Source organism: Myxocyprinus asiaticus, chromosome 47, assembly GCF_019703515.2.
Source record: "Myxocyprinus asiaticus isolate MX2 ecotype Aquarium Trade chromosome 47, UBuf_Myxa_2, whole genome shotgun sequence".
Taxonomy (NCBI): domain Eukaryota; kingdom Metazoa; phylum Chordata; class Actinopteri; order Cypriniformes; family Catostomidae; genus Myxocyprinus; species Myxocyprinus asiaticus.
Window position 1 is genome coordinate 14832025 of NC_059390.1, and position 14171 is coordinate 14846195.

Below are 14171 nucleotides of genomic sequence, written 5' to 3' on the forward strand. Positions count from 1 at the left end.
TAGTGAGATTGTGTGTGTGCTTTTTCATGTGTCTGTGTGTATGATCTGCAGCAGACAGCGGGAGGTCTCGGTGCTTGTGGGCGTCTGCGTGGGTTGGCCATATTAATTTACCTCACTGCTGTCTATGTAGGAATGTATGGAAAGCTAAATACATTGCATGGCAAAGTCTGTTTCAATAGTAACACAATAAATGGTATGCTTTTAAAGACATTTTCACTTCGTTTAAGCTGCACAGGCAACATAGATAATCAACAGAGAGAACTGACATACTGCCATCTAGTGATGTCCCTCTGTATATCACAGGTTTGCTCTGCATGCTTATAAAGCATTTATAAATCAAGTTTATACAGAGATGTGAGTCCTACCGAATTATAAAATAAAATTTCCCTCAATTGAGATGAGCCATCAGCTATTAAAATCCTGATTTTGTTGCGGGTTATTGTTTGAAGTAAAATAATTAGTCATGGTCAATAAATTCCATAAAATCATCCCACACAGCAATTATTTTTTTTTACGATCATGGATTCAGTTCATTGAAAGGTGACTCATTGCTGTTGCAGTGAATATCTTTGTTGGTACTCAGTTTGCTATTCTCATTCTTATTCTGAAAGCCCTGAACATGCTAACCTGTATTTTTAATGAGGACAGTTACAAAAATGCCCATAAAAGAAAAGGTTGTCTTTGTTGTACTTGATGATGTTTATGACATTTACCTTGTTACCTTTAACATTAATCATACTACTTTATGATAGCATGCTTCTTTATATTTCTAATTTGTCTAATATTTTTACATTTATTGTCTTGATCTTTACTTACGTATTGCCTAAGATTAGCACCATCTCTTGAAATGTTATAAATACAAAATATAGAAAATATAATTGTAGATAAAACTTTGTCTATAAAGAAGTATTTTAATCTATTATGTATAGACCAAAAAAAACAAAAAAAAAACAAATGTGGGTGTATAAGTACGACTGTTTATATCCTCGCCATTCTCTCTCAGATCACATAAAGCTCAATGTCAGTCTTCAGAAGTGAACATAACACCAAACTGCAGCATGTCCATTACACAAGCCAACCTACCCAGCTGCTGAGCTCATCTCGCTGAACCAGTGACAGCAAACCTCATGGCACTTTACTCTTATTAAAAATGACTCAGCCACACTATTCTTTATTTCCTCTCTCTCTACTTTTCAATAGTCTTCAGTAATACACAAATACATATTTATACTACAAGGATGGTTTAATTACCAAGCTTGTAATTGGTTTGGAGGTGGGAAGGACAGAAAGTGGTTGATGTACCATCTTTCATGTGTGTGTATAAGTGTGAATTCACAGGCAGGGCACTCTTCACGCAATAATCCAGAGATGGCCTTGGGCACAGACATCTGTTTTTTAATGACAGTTAATTAGATGCTGTTGAGCGCAATCAGAGGCAGTCGCCGCTAATAAACTGGGACTCCCAATGTGTGTTTAATGTATCTCTGACTGTGTGTGTGTGAGAGAGGGAGAGAAAGAGAGATTAAGATGGGTCAAATTTCAGAGTTGGAGATGTGTGCTGAAAAAGAGCAAACCTTTTGGGCAGTAAATCAGTGTAAAACTGTAAAGAACATTGGAGAACTTGTGCTGAAATTGTGTTTCTGTTGTTAAAGTTCAGAAAAATTAATATGAGCAAAGAAAGTGGAGGCCCACAACCACACACCTTAGCAGACTGAAATTTAAATAGCTGAAAATGTTGCCCTCCGCTATAGTTCTTAAATCTTATCGGCACGGCCTATTAGAACCTGACACATCATGTTTTGTTACAAGAATGGCATTAGAATGGCATTTGCCATCAGTGAAAAATCATACATTATGGACACTTTTCATGATTTTATGAGGCTTTCTTGTCCCTTTTTGGAGCTTGACAGCAGCTCTGTTCATTGTATGCTTTTATTGTATGGAAAAGAGTTTCTCTTTTTGTGTTCCACAGGACATTAACGCATTAATGTTTGGGTGAAATACTCCTTTTACACACTTGTGGTGGATTTATAATCATTATTTTAAATCCTCTGTGACATTCCTGTTTCCCCCTGGATGGATTAAGATAAACTGTCAATGAACTATTGTGACTGCCAAACAGTCCTGATTATGCAGCAGTAATTCTATTTCTGCAGGAAGAACGCAAAGGCACCCAGCTCTGATTACAAGCCGTAATCCCCTTATTAGCTGTGAGTTATGCTTAGAGACATCTCACCCTGCTCTGAGGGGGCTCAGTACTGTAACTGCTTCTCTGCTTTGATCCCAGATCATTGTCATTCACCCAAATCTGACAATAAGGAAACACAATAATAGTTTTGATATATCAATAGCGTAGAGTGATATCCAAAAAAGGTATAATAGACTTATTTTGTAGTGCAGCTCTGCAGTCAAAAGTGGATTTTTGTAACTCAAAGCAGCATTCTTGCAGCCATTTGTGGACTAGACGGTCTTCTTTTACCGGTTAAGTAAAAGAAGACTGTCTAGTTCACAAATTGTGATGTGTTTCTGATTTTCAGTCTTGTGCCATGAGTGCTGTGTTTTAGATGCGGTGTCAATTAAAAACAGCTCAACTTTTAAAAATGTGCCTTAAGGCTACTGCATTCTGTTCCATTCTATTGCACTGTGTCTTGCTGTTGAACTCAAGAATGCATCCTGTGCGAATTCATTGTCCTCCAGTCGAACCCGTATCAGTTTAATTTTAACTGTCTTTGCTTTACGTGTCTCCCTCAATCTCAGCTCCCACTGCGCGTGTGATAGAGGGAGAGAGAGAGAGCTCTTATTCAAGTGACCGTGAGAAAAAGGCACTTTTTGATAAAAACATAAAACAAGGAGGTCTTATGGGCGCCATGCAAGGGTCGGACATGTGAACAGTGAGCTCTGCACACTTTGCTACTTGTAGTATTATTTGTGTCACAAACCGGTGAGAATCGATACACCCTGATGCTTAATTGTTTTGGGAAGACAATATGTAAAAGAATTCAAAATCCTCAGGCTCTGGAGATATTAAAAGACACTTACGTGCTCGGGCTGATTCCCCTCAGCAGCAGGCCAGAAGCCCCAGACTCAGTTCGGACGGTGAACTGAAAGAAATCCGCCATGAATTGATGAATGGGTCGGCAATGCTGACGAAGGTCATTGCAGACTTGGAGGATCTTGCTGTAATACGTCAATTGATCACTTCCATGGAGACAAAATTCACTGAGATGGTTACAAGAGTTGCAGATGTTGAGAAACTGATTGATTATCTGGAGTCATCAGAGAGGGAATTAGCTGCTAATCTGCTAGCGACCATGGTGGATTTGCAACGCGTCTGGGAAAAAACTGGAGGATTTGGAGAATCGTAATTGATGAAACCATGTCCAAATTGTTGGAATTCCTGAGCATGAAGAAGGCAGAGATATGGTGAAATTCCAAGACGAGCTCTTTCCGAGTCTGCTCAACATAACAGGCCATAAGATGGAAATTGAGCAAGCTCACAGGGTTCCGGCTCGGAGGTCCTCTGAGGGAGACAGGCCCCAATCAATTCTGGCCAAATTTCAGAGATCGTCCGATAAAGATCTTGTGTTACACGAGGCGAGGAGTAAAGGAAGGCTTTCTTCGAAGAATCACATAATTTTCTTGTTCCAAGACTTTGCGAATTCGACAAGAGAGAAACGTGATCGATTCAAGGAATGCAAGAAACTCTTACATCAACGGAAGGCCACTTTTGCTCTGATGTTTCCGGCCAAATTGAGAATAGATTCTAAGGATGGCCGCAAAATATTTACATGCCCACAGCAAGACAATCGAGTGAGTAAGCCATTTGGTGATTTAATGAATCTGCATATTCTTGGTGCTTATGCCTCCTATCGGCTGGAGTTTGTTTTGTGGAATATTTCTTGTAGGACATTGGCGTGATTAGGAGATGTGTTGCACTTGTGAAAAGACCGAATGGACCGGCTCACTGAACATTCGTTTGACTGCCTGAGGAACTGAATGCCCCCATCCCCCCTTTTATTTTGTGTGTGTGCCGGTTCCGCTAGCGGCTGGAGTTTGTTTTGTGGAGGAACACACCTTCGGGGCAATCCACACGATTTCTGTGTTTTTTTCTGCTTATTGGCTGAGTTTGTTTTATAGAATATTATTTGTTATGTAATTCTGTCTCACAAAATTTGTATAGAAGCACCGGACTTGAGCAATCCGATGGCAGAGTTGTCGTGGGGGCTCTTGTAGGTGTACATGGACTGTTTGAGTTTAGAGGGATGGACGCCGGTTGGCGCTGTCGTGCGTGGGGTTAATGCGCACGTTTTTCTTTTTTTTTTCTGTTTTTTTTTTTCTGAGGAAAGTTTGGGATTTAATTGTTGCTCTAATGTTGGAATGTGGTCATTATAATTTTCTTTTTGTTATACAATCAATTTTTTCTAATATATCAAAATTTCAAATGTTAATATGAGTGCACTGTCTCTCTCCATGTGGAATGTAAATGGGATCCCATAAAAAGAAGGTTATTTCTCTTCTTAAATGTAAGAAATATGATATAGTGTTTCTTCAAGAAATGCATTTTTCCTCTCAGTAAACTGAAAAATTTGGGAAGATATGGGGTGGACATGTTTTCTTTAGTGCTGGCTCAATTAAGAGCAGGGGAGTCATTGCATTGATAAGTAAACATCTACAATTCAAATGTTTTAAACAGAGTAAAGATAAATTAGGAAGAGTCATTATTGTTTTAGCAGAAATTCAAGGGCAAAGGTTGATTTTGGCTAATATTTATGCACCTAACATTGATGATTAGGGCTTTTTTATAGATCTTGAGGGGATGTTGCAAGCCGCTGGCACCCCTCATGATATAATATTGGGTGGAGACTTTAATCTTTTGATGGACTCAGTTCTTGATCATAGCGAAGCAAAAGTGTGTAAGCCCCCCAGATCAACAGTGACGCTTCACAGGATGTGTAAAAATCTTGGTCTTACAGATATTTGGAGACTTTTGAACCCATCTGGCCCCTTTCCATTCTTTTCATCAGTCCATAAGATTTATTCTAGAATAGATAATGTTGTTTGAAAGTATATCTTTAAAAAATGTATTTTAAATGTTTTATTATGTTTTAATGTTTGTGTTGGGTGGGGGGTGTGGGGGAATGTTTTGGGGGAGAGGTTTAATGTATATAATTGATTCTGTATATTATGTTATTTTTGTATGATTTATATATGGAATCAATAAAAACTATTAATAACATAAAAACATAAAACAAGTAACTCTGAACAAACACTTCGAATATCACAATAAATAAGTCTGAAAATAAAAAAATAAATAAAAAAGAATGCATTCTGTGCAAACTGCCCCTGTCATGAATCATAATTTGTATGAAATGCTCTGTATGTTTTAATACCCATGCACATATTTTAGTCACAGAAAGTAAGTTATCAGTATGTGGCATTTAAGCATGGATTCCTCTGTCTGTCTGCTGTATTGCTGTCAGAACCATGCCACTATTCTCAGTGGGGCGTCTGGTGAGCCCAGGTAACCGTGAGGCTGATTGATCCACAGCGGAATCCAGCCTGACCCTCCTCTCTTTATTCTTCTGTCTTTGCACTGTCCTTATTCTATCCTTCCATCATCAAACATATTTTTTTCCTCTTGACTCAGTTTTTCAAATCTCTCTGAGCCAATCGGAGTCTGGTTACACACACTTCACACATCACATGCCAGTGCAGAGTGGAGAGCTGTCCAACATCTCTACACCAGCTTAATGCAGCATGCCAGTGATAAAACAGAATTTTATTTCTCTTTCTTGTCCAGTGAAATTGAACTTTTTAAGTTTGCCTATGGCTCCTTTTAAGAAATTGTGACTAAAGTTTTAGAGGCTTAAGGCTCACATACATGAAAAATGTAGAAATTAAAGACTTGTTACATAGTGGTTTAAAAAGCAGACAAATGGTGAATAACAGTGATTAAAAAGAGTCAAATAGTCAAATAAAAACAAATTGTTATATAATAATGACTGCTTATCAGACAGGTTTGCCAAACACGGTCCCTTGTCTTTCACACTCCACTTGTCTTCCATAAAATGTAAACCGTAAATTATGGAAGGTTTTGTTTTTCTTTTGTTTTTTGTTGGGTTTTGTTTGGCTTTCTTTAGTTTTTGCATATTTGTTGTGGGAGTGCTAATTTTCCTTGATTCTTTGACATATAAATAATATAAAAACTTACTTCCTCTCCAGTCAAAAAAGAGCTTTTTTTTTCTCCACCCTGCAAAAACAGCTCATTTTGAAATCGGCTACATTGTGATGTCACAGTGCAGCATCATTTGCATAGTCCCGGCTCCACCACATACATAATTGTTGCGGCCAGTGAGTTGACAGAGATAGAAATTGGCTGGGATACTGCTGCGCTGAAATTAGTGGTACTATTTTAACTGTAGTTTGCTTTTAACCAGTGAAAATAGTCAAGTAAAGTCCCCAGACATTGTTGTGTTCCTGGTTGTGGAAAAACTACATTTCTGCAAAGCCTTCTAAAGGATCCCAACATTAGGCATGAGTGGCTAATTCAAACGAAGTTCCTTAATACATCAATGTGGGATTATATGTTTTGATTCCTTGGAATAAATGGCCGTTTGCTCTGCAGTGATGTTAGCCAAATAATAACAGTGTGCATGTCTTAAAGCAGTAGTACAAAGAAGCAGAGCGTTTCAGACAGTGGGCCAGAAACAGGGTGAAAAAAGGTAATGTCATACTACATTGTGACTTTATTTTGTATGGAACAATAAATAAATAAATAACTTTATTAACATTATACGTGAACATCAAGAAAGAAAATAATGCGTGACATGACCACTTTAACATCTGCTTTTGTCAACACCGTCAACATGGTCATGCTCACAATGTCTCTGCCGCACTTCTCGCTTCTGGATTTGGGCTAAGGAAAACTCGATTAACTGAGTGAGTCAACCAGCATTTATGGCAGCTGTCACCTTCTATTTACCTCATAACCCCATTGATCAAAAAGACTTATGGAATGAAATATTAACATAGAAATATGATCACATGATGGTAGTGCAGGGATACATGTTTGTGTGGCATTGAGTGTGTCTGTTAGACAGGGCGAGATAGAAAGTAAGTGACACCATCTGGTGTGAATAATTCCGATAGAGGACTTTTATATTGGGGACATAACAAAGAGGAGATGGAGTCATTATCTTTTGCTCTATTTCTAAACCATGGCAAATTATTCAAGAAGGTCTTGAGAAGCCCAGCCATATATTTTAAACAGCCCAGCCAACAGAGCTCTGCTATTAGACAATACACAGAACAAATTAAAAATATGACACTTCAGTTACATAATAAAAGATTTCCTTCTCATTCTTTAAGGTCCGAGTTCCTCACTGAAAGGTATTGATCTGGTAACCAGATCATTGGCACAAGAGGTGTGAATCTTCAATGGCCTCACGATTCGTTTACGATTCAAATGGCAACAATTCAATTATGAAACGATTCTTGATGCATTACGAAGCATCTTGTCCTTCATTTTTTTAGCAATACACACACTCAGTGTTAAATAGTAATAAATTATTATTAATTTAGAATTAATCGATCCCTAGCCTATAACTGTAACCACAACTATCGGTTGCTGCTCCAGGATGGCTACACGAGATATCTGCTTCTGTGAGAGTGCAAATGTCAACTTCTCCTTTCCACACCACAAATGAAAATAAAACGACACAAAGAATGGGGTTGCTTCTTAAGAAATCAATCAAGCATCTCGCACTGTCCTGACAAGCGAGAGACAGGCAGTGAGCAACAGCCAAAGAAATAGACAGCTTAAGAGGAAAGAAAGGCTTTGGAAAGCAGGAGACAAAAAATAATAAGAAAATAAAAACAACACCCACATCTCCCTCTCATCATTATTTTCAGCTGTTTTTTTTTCTTTCTGAGCAAATTCAGCGCCACTGCGCTGCCACGGTTGAAACTGAACTAAGAATCGATTCTGAATCCTTTTCTCTCACCCCCTAAATTTTTTATGCTTCAACTATTGTTAGTGGTTGCTAAGGACCACCATTTGCATGAACCCCGATCCCAAAGTATTAAGTTTTGGCATGTAACTTGCCCCTTACCGATTAAAGTACTGACGTGAATGCTAAATCAAACTGTGAGGTGTGCTTTTCATTTTTTAAAGAGATCAGGAAAAAGAACTGACCCAAGGCATATGGGACCAGAATATTATAGGGACTTGGGGTTGGGCTATTTTTTACTTGGGCAACCATCCACAACACCCTAGCAACCACCCAGAACACCATAGAAACTGCATAGCTTCACACTAAAAACCACTCAGAACATCTTAGAAACCACAAAGCAATACCAACATCACCCTAGCATCTTGGCATTTAGTTTTGCATGGGGATGCACCACTCACATGTTCTTCTAGTTACAGTAATATTGTTTCCCACTTTGCTCAGATCTATCTTTGTTAATGTTCCCTTTGATGAACATAGTAAGACAATAATGGCTACGGTCAATAATCATTAACTATTCACAATGTTGTAATGATCTCAGAAATGACCTAAGTTTAATGAAAAATTAAAAAGGAGATTTCAGTGATTTTCTTCTTTAATAGGTTTTTTCAGGGATGAAATGGCAGTGTTTTACTAAATGCAGTGGCACAGGTGTTGCTCACTGAGGGACGTAGCCATGCTTCCGCTGTTAATCTCTCTTGCACACACATGTGTGGATGGGCTCCCCTCAGCTGGGTTGACTAATTGGCTGTGCAGTGCTGATGGTGGTGTTTAGTGTTGGGGGGTTGTGCACCTGTAGTCTCACAGTGATAAATCAGCGTTCCTGCTGATCTATGTGCCTCTGTCTGCTCATATGCAATGGCCTGTCCCTGCTCAACACCTGTCTTGTTCCCTCACTGACTCAGTGTGTGCATTACTTAAAAGCTAGAAATGGTGGAAATATTTGTTTTTTTATTGTTGTTGTTTTTGTTTTACAACTAGATTTTCTAATGCCACTTATAACCTAGAAAATGACAGAAACGGTGGCGAGAAGAAGGGGAAATTGAATTGGGATACGATTTTAGGATTCAAATCCTCCCACTTCAGCACCACACCTAAGTGCGGATGCAGGACACATGCTAACCGCTAGGCTATGGCTCTGACATCATCAAACTTATTCGAACCTTGCACAGACAAATGTCTCCTTTATGTAATTATGGGGAAATTGTACCTTCAGTGTCTGATTTCTTTATGTCCTTAGGTTAATTCAAGAGATCGAGTCACGTATGGGACCAGCTCAGGCCAAGCAGTGTCAGCTACGCACCTTCCTCACCTGCTACATCAATGACCTGTTCCTCAGTCAGGTCCGCACTGAGACCAATAAGGAGATCGAGGCCGTGACTAAAGTATCTGATCCCCTCAAGATCTTAGTGAGTGCTGACACCATGAAAAACCTGGGGGTTCAAAGACCTCTTCTACAGGTATCATCTTTTTCTTTTGTTTTTACAATTTGTTTTTTTTACTTTTTTTTTCTTGTCTGCACTTTTTCTTTACCTTTTCTACGTCAAACTTTTCCTTAATCCTACCCAGAGACAAATTATTTTACAAAAGTATTTACTATATGAACAATTTTTTCCTTAAGGGGCTAACAAAACATACTATAGAAAGCTGACAGAGTGTTTGACAGTGAGAAATATGTAAGATTTGTTTGTTTGAGGGTGTGTTAAGAGTCAGGTCAGTTTGAAATCAAGCGGGAATAGTGTAAATAGAATTTCCAACAATTGGACCTGCTTCTTTGAAATTCTCATTGGTCAACCCATCAGTTAATCAAAGTTGCAGAAGTTGAAATGTTCTCAACTTTGGTCGCATGAAGGTGGATCACCTTTGCAAACCTATGTGTTTTACTCTTCGACCTTGTGACGCACCAACACCATTAAAATCAATGGATTTGCAGCATTCTCTGACGCAGTGTAAACTTTACTGTGTAGGCTGTCCACCAAAGACAGTTTTATCAGATTTAGGAAACTTCTGGGGACATATTTCAGCAGATTGGTCCCTGAATTATGGTTAAGTACAAATATAAACAAAATAGATTCTCTCTCTCTCTCTCTCTCTCTCTCTCTCTCTCTCTCTCTCTCTTTCTCCCATTAGTCCATCTATTTATTAGACTAACTGTTCAAACAGCATTTGCCTACTGGTCAAGTGAACAAAAGCCTTGTCTGATTGTTTTCTAAATTACACAGAGGGGGAAGGTTATTTTTTTACCCCTCTCTGTCTCTTCTCCTTCACTCTCATGAGAGGGCCGATAAAGGCCACCTACACCCCTATCACCCTACATCATAATTGGAGCTGAAATTGTCTGATTCTCGCTGACCTGGAATCAGTAGTAAGTGCAGCTTGTATAATACACAGCACTGTGCCTCAGTGACCAGTTGCCAGCTATCCGTCTTTCCCAGGGCTGCACATATGCACATAATAATTGAGTTAAATCATGTCCTAGAGGAAATAAAATCAATTTTTATTATTTTATTAAATTGTTATGCTGATAATATAATTTACAAAACTTTATTAAATTGGAAATTGGGTGAAAAAAATGCAAAGCATTTTCACAAGAGAACTTTTGAACCCCACTATGTGTATAACCACACACTTTTTTGCTCCTGAGTGTGTGCAATTCCTTTGTGCAATTGTATATGTGCAATGAGTTATTTCAATGCCTTTCTGCACTTGGAGTCCATGATCTGGTCAGTTAGCCTCATGAGAAGCTGTCTCTTTAACTACTCTGTATGAGGGCCATCTAGAATGTACTTGGGTGAGTGTGATGAGTTTAGAGCTATGATTGGATCATACAACTCAGATGAGTTGTTTCCCTTTAAACTGAGACCTGTCATCTCAAGTCTCTCCGAGTTGTGTGTTTGTGTGTGTATGTCATGCCCATTGCTTTAATTTTGAGAACAGTGGCAGTTCATTACAGAGGGGATAGTGCCAAATGCGCACAGCCATTTGTTTACGATTATGATTTCTCCTTAACGAGGATTGCGGCATCTTGCTAATTAACCTGCTGGGCTAATGAGTGACTCTCTGGATAGCAGGAGCTCCATAAAATGCTCTTTTGTTTGGGCTTTTTTTTCTTCTTTTAATTACCTTCAATCAAAGATGCCACAGTTCTGCCTCTCACAGCCTGTGTGGTGCATCCCAGCCTGGCCTTTTACTTTGTACTGTTGTGAAACCATTTCCTGGTTTGTGCTGTGTATGTGTTGGAGACATACTCAGAGAGGCAGATGAAGAAAAATAAACATTTAACATTTAATGAACTCCTTTATGGAGCACTGTATTTGTGAAGTTGTTTGTGTTCCCAAACATTAAGCTTGTTATGTGAGCTTTTTTTTTTTTTTGGAAAGCACTTGTTCACCCACCTGCACCCGTAAGGCCCCGGCATACTTCATACGAAATCGAAGAATGAACAGGTGTGATGTCATTTAGAGCAAAAACTTGCCTGTGCAAACTTTCAGAAAAAACTTTGTACCGGCTGCCAAATACCTTCTTACTGCCATTGTTCCACGTCAGCGGTAGTTGTGACCTAGAGCTCAGTCAGCATGAGCACACCGGCGTGCAGTTAATAGCGAGCTGGTGCGAACTTACCTACATCTGTATGATCATTCGCAAAGAGGCATTTTCCAAGAACAATTTCTGAGATTATTATTGTTTAATCAGTCTACAAAAGGAATCAAATCTACTTAAATAAGTGCTTGTACTCTTTGTTGTTTGATATGCTGCTTAACTCATGTGCCGTCTGCAGAGACAGCCATTCAAACATCTGCCCAAAGTGAGATATGCCTATCATCTTTTTTTTGTCTGTATTCTGACCATTAACACTTTTGTATACATCCATCTTTGCAATAGTACCAGTGTAATCAAAAATACAATAACAGAGGGTAACCGGCGCATATTATGGTTGTGTTAGCGAATTAGCGCCGTGAATGCTATAGATAAACATAAAATAACACATTATCTACTGTGTATATTGCCTTAAATCATCATCGAGTTGTTAAAGTAGCTTCTTTACTGATCTAGTGTGAATTCTACTCATAAAATGAAGCATGAAATCACGTTTTAATGTCACATTAGTTAAGGTTTTACATGTTGTCTTGTGTGTCCTTGAATTTAAATGCTCCTCTAAATTCCTCCCACTGTGGCGTGGCCAGTGTCTGAATGTTTGGAAACAGTATTTTATAGCTCAGCTGTTTCAAATTTCATTTTAGCTCTGAGCAAAAATGAAGAAGAACTTCTTCGTGAGTATGCCAGGCCCTTTAAAAGGTGTTTTCAAGACACTTTTGACAGAGGCACTTGACATATTGGTAATGCTTTGTTTTGGTGAATGATTCCTTTATTGAAGTATATATAATATAGTTAGTATATACTGTATAACTGTAACAAAAAGAATTGTTGAGCAAACTTAAAAAAATCAAGGCAACATGATGCTAAAATTTTATAGTCTTAATAACTGTCCTCAGTAACCTTGCTTTGATTAGTCAATGTGAATTTGTTTTTTCACTAAATGCAAAAAATGTTATTGAGAGAAATACTAATTTCTTGTTCAGCCAATTATCAGTTTGCAAAACATGAACTTTCATTTTATCATTTAAATTAATTTTACATGTAGATAACTGGAATCTTTGCCCTTTGAAAAGAGGTATGTCTTGCAAGGTAAGGCAGTACATACAATTCTTTGACATAGACACACAGTATATCTCAACCCTTAGCACAAAAACCTCAGTAACGGTAACAATCAACAAACCTCATTAAGTTGATCTCCTAACATCCGCACACAACACACAGTGGCAACAAAAAACAATAGCAGCATAAAAAAAAGTCAGCAAACAGCAAAAAGACAACATGATCACGCGAGAAGTCGGCATGCTATTTCCAGAAGTTCCGGTACCCTAGGATCGGTGGTAGTATGCCGATTCACTGTCAAGCGCCATTTCCTATCAGACATGTTTGCAATGCCTCCAGCATGTTTACCTTCCCCTGTAGCGCAACTGGATGCTCATCATGTCAGCAGCGTGGGAAACCCAGGTTCAGATTACCGGCTTGAAACCAGGAAGTAACCGAGTTCGCATAATCAGTGATGAGCGTGATTCAGATGTTGCATTTTTCCCTTTAACATAAAATTTTAACTCAACTAATGAGGTTTAGGTTTGGTTTGGGTTGGGTGGTAGAGTACATAAAATATACATTCCTCTTCACAGCTGAAAAGATCTCGCGTCACAACTAGCTTTTCCTGGATATAAATGAAGCTTACACATGCCTATATGCCCTACAACCCTTACTGCTTTGTCCACCGGAGGCATTGTTTTAATTTTCGGTCAGCATTTACTGATTTTCGCTACAAAAAAGTCGACCTACTCCTCCGATTTCTCTGTGAGATCAGGCTGAAAAATAAGCCTCTAACACTAACCCCATAATTTATTCATGCTGCAGTGCATGCTAGGAACTCAAAAATCAGCAACATTGTTCATGTTTGGGATTGAGACTGCTGCACAGAGAGTCACACAGTTTTATCTGTTACTGTTGGGCAAAGTCAGGGGAATTAACCCCACCCCCTCTGCCTCATTAGCATATTATCATATGATTTCGTATGAAGTATGTCAGGGCCTTACGGGTGCAGATGAGTGAACAAACGGGTGCAGAGAGAGACTGTAAGAGCAGTATGAGAGTACGTATGGGAGTTTGTTAGTTCCCCTGTTGTCTGTTTGTTTCTGGTGGTAAAGCAGTCTCATCTTATGATTGTGAACCAAAAGTTTAACTTTCCATTTTCTATAATTCCCTGCTTGTGCAGTATGCCATGTGCCTCACTGAAAAGGCAAAATATGACCCCAACTTGTTGTCTTCTCACAATGGACAGCCATTCATCCTGAGAGAGGCCATTTTGAAGTTGAGAGTGGCTTTTCTCCATATTGTCTATTGCCTCTGTGATCCATTGCTGACCAAATGGAGGAGGCTAATGATGCTTAAAGTAGTGCTCTCCTGTGGTCAAAAGGATGATGACAAAGAGAGAGTACGTGTTTATGTGTGTTTTGCAGGTGCTATGTTATAGGAGGTGTTTTATGAGTAATCAGCATGGGAGAAGTGGAGCAATGATCCATAGGGAAAGGGGGTTTCCTTTAGTTTCACAGCATT

General features: G+C 38.8%; 1 pseudogene; it reads left to right on the plus strand.

Moving 5' to 3' along the window:
* LOC127436600 (exocyst complex component 4-like) overlaps positions 1-14171 on the plus strand; it is a 190938-nt pseudogene that overhangs the window by 117071 nt on the left and 59696 nt on the right.